At 33.5% G+C, this 25,740-nt stretch overlaps 1 pseudogene; it reads right to left on the minus strand.

Annotated features, from left to right (window-relative positions):
* Nucleotides 1-6,087: 6,087 nt before the first annotated feature.
* On the minus strand, nucleotides 6,088-24,632 carry LOC133204930 (protein O-glucosyltransferase 2-like; annotated as a pseudogene).
* Between the last annotated feature and the right edge of the window lie 1,108 nt (nucleotides 24,633-25,740).

A 25,740-nucleotide genomic window follows, 5' to 3' on the forward strand; every position in this document is an offset into this window, starting at 1 on the left:
CCTATAAGACTCCTATTGATTGTGAGGTTAAAAATAAGAAAGTTTTAACATTTTGTCTATGTGCAACACTTCCTTTCTGATCTCAAAATGCTTTTGAGCTTTTGCAATATTTTATATCATAACTCCCTGTTGCCTATAGAACATCATTAATTGTTAGATCAAAAGGTTAAAGGTCAGAAAGTCATAAGGTACATTGCAAAAAGTGGTTTCCAAAATAGATCTAATAACAAAAGTTTTCTTTGAGATTCTTGGGTCTTATGAAAGATCCCTAATGATTTTGAGGTTAGAAGGTCAAAGGTCAAGGTCAGAAATTCATATATTGCAAAAAAGAATTTCAAATGATAAAGTCAATTTCTTTTTCAGCTTTTTCAATGAAAACTTTTATAATAACTCTCAGTGACATCAAGAAGACCCCTATTATTTTTTAGGACAAAAATCAAAGGTTAAGGTCAGAAAATCAGACAATCCCCCCCCCCCCCCAAAAAAAAATGGTTCCCAGGTGTTAATTTTAATTTTCCTTGAGATTTAATGAAATCTTTTATCATAACTCCAAAGACCTCTATTGAAATTGAGGTCAAAACGTCAAGGTCAAAAATACATATCTTGCATAAAATGGTTTCATGGTGAAAACTTTTTGTCTTTAAGGTTTTGCAGTGAAAATTTAAACCTTTAGTACAAATGTCTTTCAGAGGACCCGTATTGATGTTGAGGTCTAAAGTCAAAGACCGAGGTCAGAAATTTATATATTGCATGCATAGTATTCAGATAGAAAATTAAGATCTCTCTCTTTGCAATGAAACTTAAGATCATGAATTTCTTTACCTTTAAAAAGACCCATATTGTCTTAAGATCAAAGGCTTGAAGGTCAAAGTTGAATCTTTTTTCTTCATCTGAATTTTTTCAGGTCTTCCACCCTTTTCTAATTTTCTAGGTTTGCTTTTCATAATCATCCCTGCAGGACTGAGTAAATCCCTTATTGCTCATCCGTGGGGGTGATTGATCAGTGTTGCCCCCAGTATGTTCTATAATTACACAGTCTCATACAAAATTCAAATTTTGACTTATTCAATACTTCCAAGTGATCTTGCATCAAGGATTATAACTCTAAAATGAGACTTAAATGATAGAAATTTGTACCTAAACGATAGATGAACATATTTTCTTAAGATCTCCCAATTTAATGCTATTTTCTTTTTTAATCAATTGAGCCTTTCTGCCATTGCATTAAATGATACTGCAATCACTAAAAAAAAGAGAGCAATCACAACATATGGTAAAACAGACCCTGAAAATCATAAAAAAATATGTCAGATCATTTATTAAACAATCACAGGACTTATAGCATAAATCATATAATTAAATGAATAATATGACAGCACCTTTATTTATACAATAATGAAAAATGGCTACTGGTATGGAAGGGAATTACCGCCGAAAGTCTATTTATCTTGCTTTTATCCTTATTCTGCCTCCTTCTTTATTCTTTGTTATTATTGTAACTATATGTCACTTTATTGTTTTCATATTCGTCTTTATTACATTTCACTTTGAACTTACTTCTATGTTGCTTTATTCTTGTAAATTCGTTCTTCTTTCTTTTAAATTGATAGTTTCTTTAATAAATAATTATGATTATCTCTGTTACAAATGTAAATTCAGTCACGCAAACCATGAAGCGCATTCAACGAAGACGAATACAAGTAGTGTGAATTTAATGCGGCATTATAACGCTAGGTGGCAGGGTGTTCGCTGCGAGTATTGGTAAAATAAGGTACTTAAACCCGGGCCAGGGTTATTCGAGATTTTTCAAATTTCTGCCTTAATACTTTATCAATCGTACCCAAATTTTCAAATATGTATGTTATAGGTTCAGACATGTACCTGGTGTCGTATCCCCTGAAGACTGCCTAGATGGTAAGACTTTCCCCGGAAAACTAGCTATTAAACTAGCTATATAGTGAGACTTCTCCAGGGGAAAGTCTCACTATATAGTCAGTCTTCCCCCTTCATAGCGAAACTTCCCCCTTTAATTTAGTTTCCGAATATATTTTTATAATTAAAACTTCTTAACAATGCTGGTAAACATAGGTAAACTGCACGTTTCTACGGGTAATGACCTCTTTACGGTTAAACTAATTATGTATTTTTTCTTTTGATAAGAATCGTCTCGGAACAATACTATAATCTGCTGTGCACGATAAATTTTTAATGCGCACTTTTATATTGATTCATTTGAAACTATTCATCTTTTTTTTTATATATAAGATCATTACCTAAATATGCAATATATACATCGTCGATGTAAATAAAATCGAAACTGACCAAACACGGAAGGGGAAGTCCCACTATGGTCGTTTAGGGCGGAAGGCTCACTATATAGTCATTGCCCCCCCCCCTCCCCGCCCGAAAGGGAAGTCTCACTATATAGCCAGGCTTCCGGGGGGGGGGGGGTAGACACCGGTAGCGGGGGGGGGGGGGGCTGGCCACCAAACATTTTTCTAGCCATAACTTTTGACTACTCAAAATGTTCAATGAAAGTCTGGTTGACCCCCTCCCACTTTTGTTGTAGTTTAGTCAAATAAGGGCCATGTACGTAGTGACGTATGAGTAAAATTTGGTACTGAAAGAAGTTGGACCCCCCCCCCCTCCCCCCAAATAGAATTTTCGAGTTTGAAGAATTTTTTCTCTTTTCTATTTTGTTTTTTTTTGTGTGTTTGTTTGTTTCTTTTCTTTTGGTTTGTTTGTTTGTTTGTTTGTTTTTTCTTTCTTTCTTTTTTTTTTTTTGCTTGTCAAGATTTTTTGGTGAGTTATTTTTTTTTCTCTGGCTGCCCCTTTCAAAAACAATGCTACGTCTCTAAGTTTTATCTATATTCGCTGTAAAAAATTGCCCATATTTATATTCATGTATTTATATTTTGAAAATCTCAATATTTTAGATTTCCAATTTTCTAAGATGGGTAGACAATACATGTATCAAGCCGACATTTTACGTATTTTTTGCCAAACGAGACGTTGACAAAATAATTTTTTGAGTTATTCTGATGTCAAACACTGTGTGCTTACTAGAGATATTTATTTCTTTATTGAAAAGTGCTATTTCTATACAAAAAATTAATACATATTTTCATAAAAACCAGGGGAAATTTCTAGTATGCCCCGGTCTAGCCTGGTTCCGGCCACGCCTACCCATGACGTTCCGCACTACTTTGCAGAGCATTATGGGTTGGCCGAAACCAGACTAGCCCAGCGGTCTCCAGAATCAAGCGACTGCGCATGAACAGTTATTATCCTGAAATAAAGAAATGTCAGTTCAGTGGAAGAATATATAGGGGTCCTGAAAAACAACTCAATTTATAAGGGTATTCTAGCAATTATCAAAATATTTAATTTTTTTTATATCAATAAAACTGAAATTCAATCATCCAACAAATAACTTGAATAGAGTTACTTATTTTTTTCAGGTGACAGAAAATACACAATTATTTTGGAGTTTTCATCATTGGTCCGGTTTTAATGACCCGGATTTTCTTAAAACGTGTTATTTAAAGCAACAAAAGCATATTTGAAAGAAGAAATGCTTATAAATAGTTAAAATATAATATTTAGCATCAGAATAATTTATAAATTTATTAGCTTTTTGTCAAAAAACCCCCACTAAATGTCAGCTTGATACTGCCTTCCAAAAACATTGAAATCAAATAATTCTCTTCGAGAAAATCTAAAGTATTGAGCATTTCGGGGCAATTTTACCGCGTATACAAATAAACCTATAACTAACATAACTTGAAAATTTGAGTTCGATTGATAAAGTATGAAGGCAGAAAAATCTCGAATAACCTCGGCCCGGGTTTGCGTACCTCATTTTACCAACACTCGCAGCGAACACACTGCCACCTAGCGTTATAATGCCGCATTAAATTCACACTACTTGTATTCGTCTTCTTTAAATGCGCTTCATGGTTTGCGTGACTGAATTTACATTTGTAATAGAGATGATCATAATTATTTATTAAAGAAACTGTACCAATTTAAAAGAAAGAAGAACGAATTTACAAGAATAAAGAAACATAGAAGTAAGGACAAAATGAAGAATGAAAAAGTTCAAAGTGAAATGTAATAAAGACGAATATGAAAACAATAAAGTGACATATAGTTACAATAATAACAAAGAATAAAGAAGTAGGCAGAATAAGAATAAAAGCAAGATAAATAGACTTTTGGCGGTAATTCCCTTCCACATACTGGAAGGTATATATGCTGTATGAAGAATATAAATCATAATAGAACAGTTGTGTGTCAGTCATAACTACAACCCTACATAGCAAACTTTATCCTTTAACACGCCACTATGCAGTAAGATCTACATATTGTACATGTACCATACATATCATGCAAGAGGTAGACTAGATAGGTTAAACAATAAAATAACAACAACAAAAAAGAAAATAACTATCACAGAATTGAGAGCAAATAAAACAGTGTAATACTTTGTATATGTTTATCTTCATTTTTTACAAACATATTTCGTAACCAATAATTGTGTAAAGAGAAAAAAGCTCTGAAGCCATACAAAGTGGACATTTGGTTGGTATACCTATTCCGTCCTTTTTTTTTTTTTTAGATAAAATAAGCCATATTTCATGATTTAAAAAAACTATTTTCAAATCTTTGGTTTCAATATAAGGCTAAGGAAAGTTTTGATTTATCAAACAAAAAACTGAGCAGTTGTAAACATTCCATTTTCTGGGACAGTGGTTATAATTATGTCTCAGTGTAATATCCAACCAATATATGAAGTGAGTAATACATTTCCCATATGCATTGTACATGCAAGAAATGGCACTCTAGAAGTAATACACATATACATGTATCTATTAAGAGAAAATGAAAAAAAGTCAACATTGCCATTGAATGATCACCTTTAGCATATAATTCTACCAATGATCCATTGTACGATATGAAAGCCAAAATATCTCATTTATCTATATACTTTGAAAAAAAAAATGAAATGAAATTTCTAGTCATAAAGAAACATTTTTTCTGTGTGCAATGAATTCCACAAATTTAAGAATATATGAACCATTACTGGAGAGGTTTAACAGATGTAACATATGTACGTAAAATAAACGTTCATAAGCCCAGTATTGCTTGCAATATGGCACTGTATCCTTGGTAACAATAACATTTACATTGCATATGCATTTAGAGTAAGATTATAAGATGAAACACAAATACCAACATTTAATAACTGGAATAAACATTTACTCAGGCCAGCCTGATAGTAACACCAGAAGTCTGAAATCAGAATGTAGGAATGTAGCTCTACTGGTCTGTACAAGGAAAAACCTGAAATACTTTTTATTTTAGATTTACATTTGCAAAACAGTCACCAAATTTTACTGAAATCAAACTTAAACTGCAGAAGGGGAAGCATTTTGAAAAATTTTTGCCGATTATTCTATTTTCAGTAACCTTGGCAACACTGTACATGTATACCCTGGTGCAGTAAACATTGACCAAGTTTTATTAAAATAGGACCAAACTGTATTAGGAGATGTATTTTGAGAAATTCTAACCTCAGTAGCAAAACTGTTCATTGGTATCAAAAACTCTTGAACAGAACTATGTGTCCTGGCCCCAGGATCATGAAACAGACTTAAGTGAAATTTGAATCAGCTGTAAAATATTTATTAATTATTGAATGAATCTCAAAATTTGCAGATAGCAACACTTTTGTGAAGCAATACAGAAAAATATTTTAATTCTGGTCTTCTTGACGCTTACAACATTTAAATACTACTTAAAGAATTTGACTTAAGCTAAAGATGTTTCATGATCCCGGGGCCAGGTGTAGTACATAATTGTGTATCCTGAGGAAGAATGTATTCCTGGTGAAGTCTACTTGTATTCAAAATTTATTGAAATCAGACCCAATCGTGTACAGATAAACAAAAGGACAAACCAATGGACAACAGTTTAGAAACAGGCAGATGAATGACAGACACATTACCATTACATAAGCTCTTCTGGTCTTTAACCAGTACATGTAGATATGAAATTCAGATGTATTCCCCCATATTTTTTGTTTCCCAGTCTTCTCCTTCAGGATTAGCTGTTAATTCAATAATACTGGATATCACAGTTCATCATGTTTCTGTAAAAGAACAATATCAGTAGTTTTAAATTCAAAGTGTCCTATTTATTTGCTGCCCTGCTGTGGGAAAATGTTGAATTACCTGATTACCAGCTATATTAAAATGTCCAGTAGTGGTAAATAAATGATTAATGAAAAATATCATTTTTACTTGTTGTTTACATGCGTGTACAACTGTTGACTTTTTAGTGTCATTATTTTTAGATACCTGTGGATAATTCTTTTTAAATGAATAGTATATCAGACTTTCAAGTTATTTAAGAAAAAACCCTCCCCCAGTACATGTAGAATCACCTTTTTAAATTTTTTTTAATCCAGATCTTGTGCATAACTGTTAGCTGTGTGCAACTGCTGCATTCATTTTCCTTTATAATTTCCAATGGGAGTAAAATATCTAAATCCACAGAAGTGCCTACTAATATTTAAGAAAGTCTCTAATTTCCATTTATGCCACATGTACATACAAAGACGGATTAATTTCACCACATTGAAATAGTGACTTATTTTATTTAAACTACAGGCACAGTGTATTTATGGCAAGTAAAGCATTAATCAGTACACAATGATCGACATATATGTATATGTTCATAGTTAAGAAGAATATACAGAAAAACTATTAACAAAACCTTTTCTTCATTATATGCATCATGTTTAGCAAATATACAAGATAAAAAAATTAATTGAAAAGGAGACTGCATATTAGAATGGACTGAAATTGTTTTAGACACTTGTTTTGTTCTTTGCACTTTTTTGCCTCTAGAGTCTATATATAGACGTCAATTTAGCAGGTGTACATTCATTCTGGTAATCATGTACAATCTCTAGGAATTATAATTTTGGTTGGTGTTTGTAATTAGTCTTATAATCCTTGCAACATCACAGTGTTAGCACATTCTCAAAATAAATGATTTTTATTTCAAGAAAAAATTAAATTAACACAGAAGTCCCTGAGTCTTGATTGACACTTTGTCCCAGCCAGCGGAATTAAATGAAAGAATACAACCCACTTCCACCCTACAGGTATGTCTAATGACATTGCTGTTTTCACATGAAAATAAAACATACGAGTATAAAGGCTTTGACATTCTTTACCACAGGTATCTTACTTAAGATAAGGTCTAACTTAGATATAAAAAATATATATATTATAACTTCATTATCAATGGAAACAGTTGTTTTAATTCTTGCACGTCTGTTTATGACATGCTAAGAACCTTGACTCCTATTATTCCAAAATGGATGATCAGATAGTTTGCCATTTTGAGTTTACAGTATCAAATTATATTTCAATTAATAACGTAGCCAAAAACTACGCAAATAAGTTTATTTTTCAGAGCTGCAAATCGAACAATTTGGATAATATATTAATGAATCTTTGTAGACAAGTAGACCTTATTATACCATTTAATTCTGTCAAAACAGTTATACAACTCCAATATTTTTCAATAGATTCTTTTTTTAAAAAGTCATTGTTAGAATTATCAGAATTTCACATTTTAGGAGCCATACTAGCAAAGTAGATGCAAAAATTGTTATAAAACTTGCTAAGTACCTTAATCGTGCCATTTTGATTATTTTCATCCTTGCCTGGCCTTGCCTGGCCTGCTTTTACTTCAGAGTATTAAAAAACTGAATACACCATTACATTGTATTTATAGTAACAGTGACCTTGTTTTAGATTGGATCAAAATGAAAAAAATTGTAGAGACTGTACTTATATAAATAACTGAAAGTTTCAGAAAGTTAGCTCATTAAGTAGTTTCAGAGGAAAAGATTTTTGAATACGTTTATGTTGAAACTGCAAAATCAGGAGATATTGACATTTCAAGGGCCATAACTCCAAGAAGGTGCACAGAATTGAATGAAACTTCCTAGGTAGCTCAATTTTGTCATTCTGATTATTTTCTACCAGGAAAATATTCATGTCTGAGTAATTAGTAAAAAATTGGATATCCCCTATATTCTATTTATAGAAACAGTGACTTTCATTTCATTGGATCGAAATGTAGAGGATCGTTTGGAGAGGACATGCCCCACATCATTACTAAAAAAATTAAGAAAAATCTACCGAGTAGTTTCAGAAGAGAAGATTGTTGAAAAAGTATACAACGAATGATGCTGACGACGGATGTCAAGTGATGGCATAAGCTCACTTGTTCCTCTGTGCTAGATGAGCTAACAAAAGAATTTTTTCAGAAGCCAATACTCACTGAAACAATAAACTGCTTTCCAAACGTCAACAATTTTCATCAACCAAGACACTTCATCTTTTCATATAATTTCACCAGGTGCTAGGTCTCAGTGGTGTGACAAAGGAAACTACTGGCACATACGCACAGAAAAGCTAGACATGCAGATACCGAATGCTGAAAGACACCCGGAATGACTTACCTTGATCTTTTTTAATCACTTACATTCACATCTAGAGACACTAGAGATGACCAACTTTGACCTATGCAATCACTTATACTCACACCTGGAGTCCTCAGAGTGACTTACCTTGACCTTTTTAATCGCTTACAGTCACACCTGGAGTTCTCAGAATTATTTACCTTGACCTTTTTTAATTGGTTACAGTCATACCTGCATGGAGTCCGAACAATAACATACCTTGACTTTTTTAATCGCTTACAGTCACACCTTGAGTTCTCAGAATTGTTTACCTTGACCTTTTTAAATTGGTTAAAGTCACACCTGGAGTCATCAGACTTACCTTGACCTTTTTTTAATTGCTTACAGTCACACCTGGAGTCATCAGAATGACTGACCTTGACCTTTTTTAATCGCTTACTGTCACACCTGGAGTCATCAGAATGACTTACCTTGACTTTTTTTAATCGCTAACAGTCACACCTGGAGTCCTCAGAATGACTTACCTTGACTTTTTTTAATCGCTTACAGTCACACCTGGAGTCCTCAGAGTGACTTACCTTGACTTTTTTAATCGCTTACAGTCACACCTGAAGTCCTCAGAATGACTTACCTTGACCTTTTTTAATCGCTTACAGTCACACTTAGAGTCGTTGTCACTGGGCTGTTCTACAAGCTCCCAGGAATCATCTGGCCTTTCAGGCTTGGACACCAATAAGTCAGAAAATTTCTTTAAAAAAAACATAACTTTCTCATTAACATTGAAATAATAGAGGCTGAACATATAATAATAAAGTTTTTCTTTCAAATAAGCATAATTTCTAAATATAAAGGGCAAAAAACACATTAACTATATGAATAAAAAAGTTTGTAGTACTTAGCACTTTGTAAAATATTAAATATTTCCTATCTTTTGTCATATAGTAATTAATTGTCTCACATGAGACATATGGTGGCAATTTGACTTGATGATCCATATAAGGGAAAGATCTAGTAATTACTGTGTGCTTATTGATCTCTTTTATCCTAGCTGTAAGTTGTTTTCTATTAACAGAATCAGATTATTAAAACAAAAATTATCAAACTGCATTTCAAAATGAATTAATTTAGGTGTCTTCTTTTATAGAATCTATAGAAAAACATCAGGAGTGTTTTCAATATTACACAAATGAAATAATATCAAGTGCCTGCAAAGCCTTCAAAAATAGAACGCTGTTGAAATCCATTTTTCTTTTTGAGAAGCAAATAATACTAGGGCTAGTAAATGAATCAGGCTTAGTTTAAAAAAAAAACATAACCTGAAATTCTACATCAAATGTTTTCTTATTAATATTAATGACATTGATTAATGACATTGTGAAGTACGGGAAAATTTCATTATGCCACAATAGACATTCACAAAACAGACATTCAAGACGACGAATTACTAGACCTTTCCCTTAAATATTAATTTCTAAATTAAGTAACCTATAGAGAGTTCCTTTAGCGGATGTAAACTTTGAAGTTTTACTTCTTCAAAGGCATGCCAATAATTTTTGTGAACAATTTTTGATGGACACATATTTCTACGAAGTTGTTAACCAGCTGCTTAACATAAGTGCATCAGGTACCTTCGATATGTTAAGAAACTCAAGAAACAATAATTTAATGCCACAAAATTCACATTATAAATAACCGTAGGATTGAAAGGGGTGCAAGGGATGTCACATGACACAATTGTCTACGTCATAATCCATATAAATAAAGATGCCAAAACGTTATTAAAATTGCCAATAGTTGTGTAATTTTTGTCCAAATTTTTGTGCTTTATCATCTTGTATGAAAATATTTCAATGTTTTTAAATTCTTATCAATATTTACAAATTGAGAAAAAGATTCCTCTGTTTCTCCCACACTGCGCGTCTAACAATTAAGTCAGTGACGTTTTATATAATCTGTTAGTGCAAGCGAGATCAAGTACACTTGATTACACGGTCAACTTTATTATTAGAAACAGATGACTGTCAGCCTGTTTTGAAGTAATAAGTGAAAAAGGAAACACAATCATATTATTTTCTTGTATGTAAGCGTTTTTAAAAAAATATTTTTCATCTTTAAAAACGCTCGCAAAAGTGTTCGTGTGACGTCATAGTTGTTTTTTCCCGTCCTCGGAAAATATAAACATACAGCGTTTTCATCACGACTACGTCGTGTTTAACGATGTCGTGTGCAATATTGGGGTAAGATTCACCTTTTGATATTTCTACAGTTAATTATTAAAACGAAGGACTTCAGTTTAGTCGAAAATTTCAAAATTTTCATTGACAGAATATTTTCACAAATAGGTTTTTTGTCGTTCAAATTGGCTCGAAAAGTGTGTAATTAATTCAATCCATATGCAGTATGGAATAAAAATCTTGCTTAAAGAATATTAAACTTAATTCTTATGGTAAAATATTTGAAGAAATACATGTCCTCATACATGTCTTTTTATTTGTACGTTATAATTTCCGCTATGGACTCGGTAATGGGACCGTAAACATGAAGAATCTGAACGTCATACAACATGATACGGAGCAATATTTGTTCGGCGATATCTCTTTAGAAAGTCAGGGAATCTGATGAAAGAACTGCTTTAAGATATGAAGGGCATTCTAAATTAGTGATATACACAGTATGAAAAAATTGATTTACAAGATTTTTTTCAGCTCAAAGTCCTGCTCCTCCTTAATGAGGAATCAAACACACCGGCAGAGAGGAAGTTCATCTTCCACACGAGTTTTCAGTACGTTTGTACCAATCATACCGATTTATGCAAGTGTTCAAGTAAAACTAAAAGAAAATAATTATATTTTTAACAACAGAGTGATTAAAGTTATCCTTCTTGTCTGCAGTACTTGTATGCAAGGTGCAAATTTAGCGATTAAAGCTTAAGCAAACTACTATCAAACCGCTAAAGTAAGCTTACTTTGGCACTCCGCTGAAATTGTCGGTATATATACAGTATTTGAATTATCAAAAATCATTTTATATACTTGTACTTACATCAAACAACTTCACATGATAGCAAAAAATGTCCTTTGGTAACAAATTTTCTCTGACAAATTTTTGAGCATTTCTAGAAATTTTCTTTGCCTGAAAATGCAAATATAACGAATTTTTAAAAAAAAAGTTTTTTTTAAAAAAATAATAAAAAGCCGAAGATATAATGAACAAATAACGTACTTTTTAACAATTTCAAGACAACTTGCAGTAAGTTTATAATTGATAAGTGTTGTACCTTCTCATCATGGCTCTTTGCCCACAATATTTTTTGTCGGAGGTCACTGAGGTCCCTTTTGAATGGAATGTAGTGTTTATTTGGCTCTAAACTCTTGTAAAAATGTTCATAATATGGAGAGTCTTGTTTGAGCACAACAGAGTTACTCCCCATTAAATATGGAAATCTGTACGCAGCAATAGTGCCATCTAAATTAATCTGATATTTATACTGAAAAAAATTATAGGAAATTATAATTCAGTGGACTTGCATTAGACATGATCATTTTTCTTAGCTTGTAACTGAACTATATTAATCATTGTGTTGTGCAAATAATCTTTTAACTCTGAATAAGCTATGCATACTTACATTAAAGAAATCAAAGAAAGGTGTAGGTTTCACAAGCTCTCCATATTTTGCTGGTTCCTTTTTGAAGTAAAACATGTGAGTCAGTGCTGCATCTATAAGCTTTGGCTCTTTTCGTGACATAGCAACGAGGTCCAACCGCTCCTGTCGACTATCTCGTCCCCTCCAAAAAGCTTTATCGGTCTTGTTCTGCCAGGCCACTTTGGTTGACTGGATGGATAGTGTGTCCATAGTTGCGCTTCAAAACAAAAGATCATAGTTACCAATGTTCAGACTATTTTTTTATCATTAAACTTCTAGAAAACTGAAATTTCCACTGTCTTATGGAATGCCGAAATTAAGAAGTGTTTATGTATATTGCAGTGAAAATATATTTAACCAATTTCTAATTGTAAAAGAAAAAAAATTAACTTAAAATTGTGAAATTGAATTTTTTCATAAAAATTGCAAGACTGTGATGTAAATCATGTACGGTACCAACTTTGATGCACCAGATGTGCATTTTGACAAATTATGTCTCTTAAGTGATGCTCATGTCGAAAGGTTGAAAATGCAAAATATTAAAATAAAAAAAAAGACTTTGAAAAGCTAAAAAGAAGTGCCAAAGACTGGAGCTAAATACGTCGATGGATCAGAGCTATGCATGAGGGAGATAATCCTTAATTTTGAAATAAATTTCTAAAGTTTACCACAGCAGTTAAATATATATCCGTATTTTTAAACTATTATCGAACTACTTAGCTACTGGGCTGTAGAGACCCTCGGGGACTTACAGTCCACCAGCAGAGGCCTCGACCCATATATAAAAAATGAATGCTATGTGTATGCGTGTCTCCATATTTTTCATTACATAAAAATAACAAAATTTCATATGGAAAAAAAGAAAAATTTGTGAAAACACGTATTTTCAATTTGTGTGAATTTTCGTTGTTTTATTTATTTTTTTGTCATATGAAGATTGAAAAATAAGATGGCAATGAACTCAAAAATAAAACATTTTTAAGATACAAAAATTTGACAACTAAATGATGTTATTTTTCTTCATATTATTTACCATACATCTTAATAAAGAACAATAATGAAATCTTCAATGTGCATTATTTTTACCGAGACATCATTTGGAGGGTGGACTCTGTTACGTCAAAGGTTGGCATGACAATGTCCTTGGTGTCATCTGATCCACACCAAGAGAAAATTGGGATTGGATCATCTGCTGCAGATTTTTTTTCAAGTTGCCAATCACCAAGATTTACAAAGACTTCAAAGTCAGGGAGAACAACCTTCAAAACCCGTTATTAAACTTATTAGTATACCAGAGCACACATGTATTTATAAATAAACGGTACAAAGGGTATTATAGCATTATGAATCACAATTTCATATGAGTACCCTTATCAGTCTTAAATTCTATCAGATATGAATAATGCCCATTGATAATTTGCAAATAACTGAAAGCAAAAAATCATTTGGAAATAAGATTAAAATACTGATACTAGTGTTCATATTTTTTTAACATCTCGAGGTATACTGTAGATTCCTTATTTTACGCGAGTACTTAATATCGCGAAATGGCCCTCAGACGACAAATCGCGAGAAGTATAATTTGCGAGTGGACATTTGATTAAGATAGTTTACATGGATTTCAGTACCACAAAAATTAAAACGAGTAATTTGATTTCGCGAGTAGTTCTTCTCGCGTAATTACGCGATAATTAATTCCTCGCGTATATTTAGGAATCTACAGTTACTAAAATGTTAATTTATATCACCTGTAAATACATGCTCCTCAAGTTCGTGTTTATTTTACTCTATGGATTCATTATACACACAATAGTTAAGAATTGTATCCAAAAAAAAAAAAAAATAATGATAAAAAAATCCAATTACACAAAGATACACGTATATATAGATAACAAGTTAAAATTCTTTCACATGAAAATTTACGCATGGGGGTAAATTTCGCTAAATAAGTGATCAATAAAAATATTTTGAATAAACATCACATTATTAATACGAAAGGTTTATATCCACGTTTAATGCAATACATGTACCAAGAGTAAATATTTATCTGACAGATTTAGTTGGTAGTCGCCCGCGTGGCGCAGTGGTTAGAGCATTCGCTCTAGAGTCGCGGAGTAAGGAGTTGATCCTTATGTCGCGGGTTCGATTCCCACTGTGGGACGTGGAGACCGGTCCTTTGGATGAGACCGTATAAACCGAGGTCCCGTGTCGCAGTAAGTACTGGCACGAAAAAGATCCCTCACTGCTCAAAGGCCCTGAGTGCCGAGTATAGGTCAAAAATTTGTAGCTCTCCACCGGCAAGTGGTGGCGTCTCCAAATGAGTGAAAAATTCTCGAGAGGGACGTTAAACTATAAACAAACAAACAAACAAAACCTCAGTTGGTAGAGCGCTCGCTCCGTAATCAGAAGGTCGTGTGTTCGAATCACGGCCGCGACTAACCTAAGTCGATAAAAAATAGGTAGGAACTGTTCCTTCGCCAAGCGCTCGGCACTTTGTAGTGAAAGCAGTGGGTCCTTCGAATGAGACCTTAAAAACCGAGGCCCCGTGTCACGGCAGTCGTAGGCACAATAAAGATTCCTCACTGCTCAATGGCCCTAAGTCCCGAGCTAACGTCTAAATTTGAGGCCTTTCACCGGTATATGGTGAGGTCTCTATATGAGTGAAAAATTCTCGAACGGGACGTTAAACAACATACAATCAATCAATAATTCTGAGAGTTTTACAGGTTGCCTACCAATTGCTTAACTGTGAGCATGAAAAGGGTGTCTTAAAATGTTAAAGACGTGAAAAGTTTCATTTGATTATACCTTTCTGGTCAGAGAAAGTAAAATAGCATCACTAAACCTTTTGTATTCAAAATGTTCTCCGTAATTTCTCCTATATATCTGAAATACAAAACAAAACCCTGTTCATGATTTAACATTCAGTTTGTCTATATTCCCCTGTTAGGAAAGTGTTCAGAAAACTTTCTATTAGTAATTATTTATGCGAGATGAGACATTCAAAAAAAAAAAATTGTTTGAAAATAATTAGTTCTTATGATGTGGAGTTATGTATGAAACTGTACTCATCATATTTGATTTGGCTGCTGAAGATGACGTAGATGACTGTAAAATTATGCATGTCCAATTTCTTTTGTCGCTGATGATGTGGTGGTATGCAAGACTGTAAGTCATATCTGATTTGTTGCTGTTGATGAGGCAATGTGTAAGACTGTACAGTGTATGTCATACAGTATTTATTATGTTGTTGATGATGTTGTGATATGCAAGGCTGTATGTCATACTTATTTCATTGCTGTTGATGATGTGGTAGAGTGTTAGACTGCGTATATCAATTACATTTTGTTGCTGATGATATGGTAATACGGAGTACCATTTAGGACTATCAAAAAATATTTCTAAATTCGATTATGATAACTATTTTAAACGAATTTCATTCGTTATTTCAAAGTTTCGTTTAACAAATATTGTAAGAATAAGAATAAGAAATTTGTTGAATCAGTTTTTAGCAAATTCTAAAATTTGTTAAATCGAATTAAATTTGAAATAACGAATTTCAGATTTCATTATTTTAAATTGATCATTCCGTTTTCAGAATAAAAAAAAGATCTGTAATCAGATTACATGATAATATGCTGCAAATTCCATGAGAACATTCAACATAAAAAAGTGTTCCTGTTGCGAAGATGCAGTGGAAATGTAGAGATTATCTGAAGACTAAGTCCGTGGACAATAGGCACAGGGATTCAAAAAGAATGAAAGATAACTGTGATAAACTGCAGTTATGGAATCTTTACCTTTCCAAATTTCAATTCAGAAGGCAACCGCAATTTAATCCTGTTAACAGGCCATAATATCTAAACCAACCAAACGTGTTACAGTGTTACAAACAAAATCCCTTCCTCCCGCCACTAATACCAACCAAGTGGGTTTGGAACCAACACATGCTCATCTATGGCAATTTCCGAGACGAGGACGCCTCAATTTCGAAGCGCGAGAGAATTAAACAGTATTTTTTTTGTGATGAAAACATTTTTAGTGAAACGAAAAATTGTCTACTTAACTGTTTATATCATATGTCAAAACACCTATAATTACTTCTAACAACTTTAAAGACAGTACCGGTGATTATATCAACACCGTGTATCTTTCACGCATGCTCATTGTGCTAATTGCCATTGTTATCTTTTTTTTATTTATATGTTACATTCTTTGTTAATCATGCAAGTCCTAGGTTTGGGATTGCTCGGATGTAAGTTTTGCATTTCCAGAATTCGCCCTACAGACTTAAGTTTAATTAAATGCTATGCCATGCATCGACAGCATTCTTAAATGTCATTGTTACCGGAAAGTTTTATACCGGTACACTTATTTCCCCTGGTGATAAATCCGTAGAAATAAATTGAACAATTTTAATTTTGAAATTCGTCAATTTAATTTAATTTTACTCGATATTACAAATTTTAGAATATGCGAAAACTAATTTAACAAAGTTGTTATATCAGATTAAATTTGTTATAAAATTTAAAAAAAAATTATGACGAATTGAATTAATTCAAGCATTAAATAATTTTTGAAAAGTCCTAAATGATGTAATGTGCAAGACTGTATCCCAGATTTTGGCTGTTGATGATTTGGTAGAGTGCAAGATTGTTTATATCATATATGTTTTGTTGCTGATGGTGTGGCAGTATGCATGAAGGGCCGTGTGTCATAACTAATTTTGATATTGATGATGTGGTAGTGTGTAAGACTGAGCATGTCTATTTTGTTGCTGATGTGTGAATGCGTCAGACTATATATGACATCTTTACTTTATTAAATTACATCAATTTGATGTGAAGGTCACCTTGCTGTTGACGATACAGTAGTATGTAAGACAATGTAAATGATTACTTTGTTGTTTAAATCAATATGATATGTCTATTATGTTGTTTACATCACTCTGATGAGAAGGTTACTTTGTTTATGATATCGTAAGGTGTCCTATATATGATCTGTTTAATGTTTACATCAATATGATATGTTTACTATGTTGTTTACATCACCCTGATGAGAAGCTGTTTATGATATGGTAAGGTGCACTATATATGATCTGTTTATGTTGTTAACATCAACATGATATGTTTACTATGTTGTTTACATCACTCGGGTTGAAGGTTACCTTGTTGTTAATGATACGGTAGTGTGACAGACTTTGCATGCAACCTGTAAGATTTTTCATGCATGGCATGTACAAGCCTTTGTTGATGAAGCGACTTATGGCTTCTGCTGTCACTTTAGTGAGGTTGACTTTTTGAAATATGGACAGGTCTTTGTCTATCTGTTTGTACGAGTTAGGACAGTGATGCGCTTCATACCATTTATCTATATTAGTCATGGGGCAGTAACAGTCTTCATGGTACACCATTCCTAATGAAATCAAGGCAAGAGTTATCTCTTAAATTTCTGTTCAAACAAAATTCTGTTGATTGATTTATCAAATACATTCCCCTGTTTGATTATGACATTGAACTTGGTCAATCCTGTCTAAATTTCTCAGGGTGATTATTCAGTCTGTATCATAAAAATAAAGATCATGGCCAGACAAGGTGTGTCTGCTGGTTGGTTTATAAAATATATTTCCTCTGGGTTGATTAACGACCTCGATCATGAGATCCCCTATCAATATGTTCTTTGGGCGACTTACCTCTTAAGTAGTAGGGGGATTTAGAGACATGGTTTTCATTGTGTAGAAGGTTTATTTTAAGACTGTTGTAAGTGACAAACGGACGGAATCGTACGACATAGCTCCCATCAAATAGGTCCAAAACATGGACGGAAATCCGAGCTCGGCCTCCATTGCACTGAGTTACCTTTACTTCAAAAGGTTTTTCACCAATGGAATGGGTGAAACTACAAATATATTTTAAATGAAATGAAAATAAAGATGTACTAATAAAAAAATAGATAAAAGTACTGATAATTTTATAGCTTATCATAATCCCTATACACAAACAGTATACACAGAGGTCCATGAGTATTACATGTTGAGTGTTCGTTTTTATAATATGAAAGAAAAGTAATGTTGAATTTTAAGCCACAACAAAAGTTCTCCTCTCAGGTGGAAGTTTTTGCCTACATTCTGCTCCATTAGAATATAAAAAAGTTCGGCTAATAATGTAATACACTTAGGAATTCCAACAGATTGTTGGAGGACCTGGCCCCAAGACCATAAACTGAGAACAGACTTAAGTCAAAATTTTGATTTTTAATATCTTGAGTTTTATTCAATGTATTTGCTTAAAAATTTGCAATATTGTGTAATATTTGAATTCAAATATATGATGAAAATTTTGTTTAAATATCAAAATTATTTCATAAGTTATAATAGTTTGAAATTTTGACTTAAGTCTGTTCTCAGTTTATGGTCTTGGGGCCTGGTCTCCGTAGACTACGTAGATATTGTCAATGAGGAACTTCAACAAATTTTCGATATCAACTTCAGAGTACTTGTGTGTAGAATCAGAATGGTCCTTAAAAAGGTAAATTTGTAGAGACAAGATAAGAAAATTTAGAGTTCTATTTTTATCGAAGAAACAGTAATCAATGATATCAACTAGATGCGTCGATAACGCCACGAATGCCCCCGCAAGCAGCCAAAATTTAGTTTTAAATTTGTTAGAGAGCGGAAACTGAAAATTTCTTATTTTTTTTAAGTTCAAGAGAAATAACTCTTTCAAAAATAATCTGACCATGACCAAATTCGAACTTGACCAGTATTTTCTGGCAATATTCCTGAATCTGTAATTTCAACCTTATACATACATCCCTACAAAAGTTAGAGTGCGGAAACTGAAAATTTCTTATTTTTTCCCAAGTTCGAGAGGGATAACACTGTCGAAAATCATCGGACCATGACCAAATTCGAATTTGCACTTGTATTTTCTGGTAGAATACATGTATTTGCAATTTCAACCTTATACATACATCCCTACAAACGTTAGACAGCGGAAACTGAAAATTTCTATTGTTTTCCTAAGTACAAGAAGGATAACTCTGTCATAAATCATCGGACCATGACCAAATCCGAACTTGACCTGTATATTCCTATGATGTATCCATATGTCAAATTTGAGTTGAATGACTGCAACTGTTGCAGAGATAATGAACTGAAAGTGAATGATGACGGAATGAAGGAACAGGGTAACACTTCATGTATATGCCCCGCCATTTTATGGGGGGGGGGGGGTTAAAAGCTTAGTCCTTAATTTATTGTGAGGAATGGTTGTATATAGCGTTAAAAAGTCAAACGTTTTGATGTTATTGATTTTGAGAACAACTGCAATTTTCAATTTCCAGAAAGTTCTTTTGATATTTTGAGAATCCACAATTGATTTACACCACCCCTTGACTATATTGAAGCACACGTACAGTACGGCTGCATGTTTCTTCTTCTTAATAGTTATTATTTTGGTGATGAGTAAAGAGAGGGGTTTTACTGAGCATTTACTGGATCCTGAAATGTATCTGTAATTTTTTTTTAAGTTTTTGGAATCCAGTATACAAGTAGGTAAATGACATTCGATTCAATTGACAGGAATATTTAAAGTATTTAAGACTGAAACATGATTTTGAAGAATTTCATGCTTTGAAAGGGAATAGTAAGTATAAGGTGGATTACTAGATGTGGAATTAAAATCATTCTCTAAAATGCAGTTCAACATTAAAAAAAAAGACTATATTGTTATAAGATTGATTGATTGATTGTATTTTGTTTAACGTCCCATTCGAGAATTTTTCACTCATATAGAAACGTCACCATATACCGGTGAAGGGCTTCAAATTTTGACCTTTACTCGGCACTCAGGGCCATTGCGCAGTGAGGGATCTTAATCGTGCCAACGCCTGCCGTGACACGGGGCCTCGGTTTTTAAGGTTTCTTCCGAAGGACCCGCATATTTCACTTCAAAGTGCCGAGAGCATGGCGAAGGAACAGTTGCTACCCATTTTTTATCGACTTAGGTCAGTCGCGGCCGAGATTCGAACTCACGACCCCCCGATCACGAAGCGAGCGCTCTACCGACTGAGCTAGCGTGAACGGTCTATTGTTATAATTTTTTTCAGATGGAATCATGATTTATTCATCATGTAGACTTTCTAATTCTTTTTATCATTTCTGGTGTACTGAAAACGGTGGAAAGGTGATTTGCATTTTGCCCTTTAATTGTCTAATGCGATTCTTTTATATTCTCATAGACCTTTAATCCATTCTGGTAGTGTTTATGTCTTCCCCTTCATATATATTTGCTTGGCATTTGAAAGATCAACTTTGTACCTTTAAAATTTCTTACTTTATCTACATCACCACTTCTGATTTTTCCAGCTGAACTATAGTGGACAGAAGAACAAGAACACTTTAGATTGTCAATATCTGGGCCTTGTTGAGTTTGTTTATGATTGAAAAGTTTAGATGCAATAGTCGGAGAAAAACTATTGGAAATGCAAGACGTAGTCTTCAACTTGAAATATTGTGGAATACCTGCGTATGATTATATTTTTATAGGATCTATACCTTTGCTGACCAACTCAGCTAAAAGAACCCACCATCTTCCAATACCGCGGTTTTTAAAAAAAGTCTGCGTTGGGCAACAACCCTAATCACGAACACTAGTTTGTATTCTGGTGTTCAAGAATCTAAGTATGGACTTGCTTTAGCTTCTTCGGATAGCCTAATTCAAAGCTTCAAAGAAACAGAGTAGGGTTTTGTGCTGTAGACCTAACTGTTTAATGGCGAAAGGATATATAAAGCGAATCAAATGTAACATCATGTATATCTGGCTTATTGTATCATAACCCTCACGTTTTGGTGTACTCTTAAAAAAGCATTTACATCGGCACACTGTGTGCTTAAGAGATTTCCCACATTATATAATGATATGGTCGTTGGAACCATCTGGGTACGCAGTGCTTTGTTTCCCGATCCAGTATTCGTCTCCTGGTCTATGGAATTGAGTTTTAAAGTGGGGCTATTTGGAGGATTGTAAATTTTGAATAAAATGGCCTGGGAGAAATAAAACGTCTAAAAAGATGTTGGTTGTGTAAACAGACTGTGTGACAAAATATTCCAGTATTTATTCAGGTATTGTATTTCTCTTGATACACTGTCAGTTTTGTAGCTTTTAAACAAGACTCAACAACAGTACCAATCACGGCCACCACTTAGTGCGACTTTATCACTCTTAATACCCAATTTCAAGGGTTTAAGAATGATGCCACGGGCCAGACATGAAAAAGAAGACCTTGCCACGTTGTAAGAATGGATTAAATGTATCGGATGTATGTTAAAATCTCGCATTAAGCGATTTATGAGCAAAATGAAAACCAACTATCCTTCTGTGTTCAATAATTCAGAAGTGAAAAAGAATTAAATAGATTAAATGATCAGTACTGTATGTACTGGTCCATTCTGACAAAGCAGGTAAAAACATTGTCTTTGTTTGTAAGGCTAATTATTTAAATTGTATTTTAGAGAAACTGGGCTTTAATTCAACAGGTGGTAATCCAACTTATACTCATAGCTCCCTTTCTGAGGAGGAAATTCTTCAAAATCATATGTTAGTTTTGAATATTTTTAATATTCCCAACAACCAATTATCTATATTGGATTCCGAAACGTCATAAAAATCCTTACAAACAAAGATACATAGCCGGTTCAAGTAAATGTTCTACCAAGCCTCTTTCTTTTCTCCTCACTAAAATATTAACAGTAGTAAAGAAGAAACTCCAGAAGTACTGTACAACAATACATTCGAAAAATGGTGTAAATCAGATGTGGATACTTAAAAATTCCAAGGAACTTTTGGAAAGTTTGAAATCACAAAATTTTACCAAAATCAACAACATAAAAACTTACGACCTTCAACTTTGTTTTCAACAATTCCCCACGATAAATTAAAGTCCAGGCTTTTTAATATCATTAAAAGCTGCTTTTTCAAAAAAAAAAAAATCGAACTCGTAAATTTACTTACCTTGTTATTGGTCATTTGCAAAATTATTTGTTAAAAAAACATTCTGACTGTACACACAATTACTCTGAAGTTGACATTAAAAAGATGCTTGAGTTTCTGATTGACAATATCTATGTGGTTTTTGGAGACCAGGTCTTCAAACAATCTATTGGAATTCTCATGGGTGCCATTGCGCCCCTTATTAGCAGACCTATTTTTGTGTTCATAAGAAGCAGAATTTGTTCAAATTCTTGTACGTGAAAAAAGAAAACTCTTGCTGTGGCTTTCAACTCGACGTTTAGATATATTGTATTGTCAATTAACAATGGTTATTTCCGTTCGTATGTCGATATGATAGATTCCAGTGAGCTTGAAATGAAAGACACCACAGAGTCTGACACATCTGTTTCATATTAGGATATTTTACTAGAAATTGACGTTAATGGTAATCTAGCAACCAAGCTTTATGATAAACGTGATGACTTTAACTTTTCAATCGTCAACTTGCCTTACTTATGCAGCAATATACGTTCATCACCTGCATAAGGGGTTTATATCTCTCAGTTGATTCGATACACACAAGAGCATGCTATACGTATGAAAAATTTCTAAAACGAGGTAAGTTATTGACAAACGATTTGAGGAAACAAGAATATTAGCAGTCTCGTTTAAAGTCAACATTTCGTAAGTTCTATGGTCGATACAATGACCTTGTCAGCAAATACATTTCATCATTGAGTCAAATGCTAACTGACTTTTTTCATGCTAATTGTTATGCAATTATTTACACACTGCATTGTCGGCGGATTTTTCTGTTATTACCCGATCATGACAAGGAGCACTCGGCGGGTGTGACCGGTCGGCAGGGGATGCTCACTCCTCCATGGCACCTAATCCCACCTCTGATGTTTTAGAGATCCGTGTTTGCTCTGCTCCAAAATGTGTATTGTTTAATGGACTTTTGAGCTTGAATACTAGTTACCTCCATACATTTCATAGAATGCTATACGATACTTGCATGTTTGTGAAAATGTGTTTGAACTACTGTTAGTAAACACATACTCAGTATGAGAATAAATATATAATCGGGTTACTGGATATATATTACTTCAAATAATATATTTTGCTTAACCCCCCCCCCCCCCCCCGGCCTCCATTCTTTCATTTTCAACTTTCAAAGTTTCTTTGGAGTTCTAAATTCCCTGAAATTCTTAGTTTGTACTTTCTTTTTCTTGACATTTCAAGATGATTTGAAGAGATTTTATTGCAATAGATATATGTACATAAATACTGTATATATAGAATATAAATAATGTGATTATGCACAAGTTCAAAAAGAAAAAAAATTAACTCGCCCTCTCCCTAATTAAAGGGGTAAAGATTCGCCCCTCACCGTTGCAGTTTATTTTCATAGACATTTTATTTTAGCGTTTTAAGGGCCCCGAAATATTTAGTTTATCCCCCCCTTCCTCTCTTTTTAAAAGTTAAAAGTTTCTTGGTCTGCTCTTGACCACTTGACCTTAGCAGGTTATTATCATAGACAGTTTATTTTATCAATACAGTAAGTTCCTTTTGATAAATCTAACCATTATGCTTTTGAACATGTATCAAATTTTGAGGTGATGGAAACAATAACATGTCATCATTTGTTATATGAATTTCCTACATGATTAATGAATGAAATGCATAAAATGAACAGACTTTAAATGTGCAACTTTAAGAAATATCAATTTGAAACTGTTTTGCAACTAACTAACATTATCGAATAAAATGTATATCACTGACATTGAGGCATCATGTGATGAAGTGATCTGTAAACATGCGTGAATCAAATTTCATATGCTTTTAGAATGTCTTTTTCTCACAATCATTGATTCTTAACAAAAAAAAAAATGGGCTCAAACTCTGTTATTGTTCATGTTTACTTTTTACTAGGGGTGTTCGATTTGCCAATATCGCATCACTTAACACGGACGGACAACACCTGTGTGTTGGTTTTGTTTTCTTACCATTCCATTCTATTCGACTTAACTTGATTATTGTTTTAATATATATTTTTTAAAATACCACAGATTTCCCACCATTCTTGAGTATCAGTGATAAATTTGAGTTGGTGAAAGTGGAAAGATGTGTGACAATCAAACACCCCGAGATTCGAAGATCTGATATTTTTTTTTAGTAAAAAGGGGTATCTAAACATGCTATCATAATCGCTTTGACATGCTTTTGTAAGTCTCGAAATAATATAGAAAATTTGATGGATATAAACTTCAAGTCGGTTTTTCTGTCCCTTTAAAAACAAAAAAGATTAAATACATACTTTTCTCCAAACAGGTCCACAGTCTGGACAAAAAAATATCTGACAGGTAAAGATAATCTGGCCTTAAGCCCGGGTCCCCAGACGATAGTCTTATCTATCTACCCCTAGGGAAAGGGTTCTCGATCCCGACTGTTCGGCTCCTTGTGCAGACGATCTTTCAACCACGAGCATAAAAAACGAAAGCACTAAGTACAAGTGCGTTGACCAAGCACACATGTTAAACTTCAGTGATAGGACACAATTTTTCGCTTGGATATGTAAAATGTTGACGGTGTGACCATTAGTATAAGGGCGGAGCCTTCACGAGAGCACTCCTACATTTCATTGTTATAGACCAAAATACAACATGTACGTGGGTGTAAATAATCAGCATCAGAAGGAGACCAAAATACATGTACATACTAGGTGTAAATAATCAGCAACAGAAGGACCCTGTGCTTTTTTAGAAACGAACCCACCTTCTACTTGTCCGTCAAGGACTAGAATGAGCAGTGTGATGCTTATAATACAGTAAGACTTTAAGAACCTTTATTCGGATGTTTCATTACGAGTTGTAGTATCAGGACACTGCGCCAGCTCTTAAATATACCAGGAAGGAAAAATGTGTAAAGAATTTAAATGACCCAGGCTCTGGACTTTAGAAAGTTGCTCTTTCAACAAATATCTATCTCCACCTATGTACAAACTTGCCTGACACCTTTTTAAGACATCAGTCCAGGTAGATCCGGACACGTTTCCATTCTATGGTAATACCCCGGTAACACCAAATATAAAAAAGAAAAATTACCATTAATCATATCAGGAGTCGAACTCAGAACCTTAAACTATATATAGACAGGTGATCTACCACTGATTACATGTATCAGGTCACTGCAAAACAAACCTGACTCTCCACAACATGATTCATAAATGGGTTACATTTCTTTTGAACACAATATTAATGCATTAATAAAATGGTTATGCATTTTTCTTAATATTTCAGTACTTGCGAGTATATGTCTGTATGAATGTGGTATGTTACTTACAGATACTGGACCGAATTTCACATGGCTTTCAATTCTAATTATCAAATTCCTGTTTCTTTTTACTGACGACTCGCACTCCTAACCAATGCATTGGTAGACGTTTTCGTTTTACTAATATTGAAATTATTTGCATTATCAGGTAAGAGTAACTTCTAAGTCAGGCCTGTAGCAACGGTTTCAAAAGTGGGGGGAGTGGGGTACTTTCCAAAAAATCTGACAAGCAAAAAAAAAAGCCTAATTAACTATGCTCAAAT

Source organism: Saccostrea echinata, unplaced genomic scaffold (genome assembly GCF_033153115.1).
Source record: "Saccostrea echinata isolate AGI-Se365-2 ecotype Australia unplaced genomic scaffold, CSIRO_AGI_Sech_v1 ptg000054l, whole genome shotgun sequence".
Lineage (NCBI taxonomy): Eukaryota > Metazoa > Mollusca > Bivalvia > Ostreida > Ostreidae > Saccostrea > Saccostrea echinata.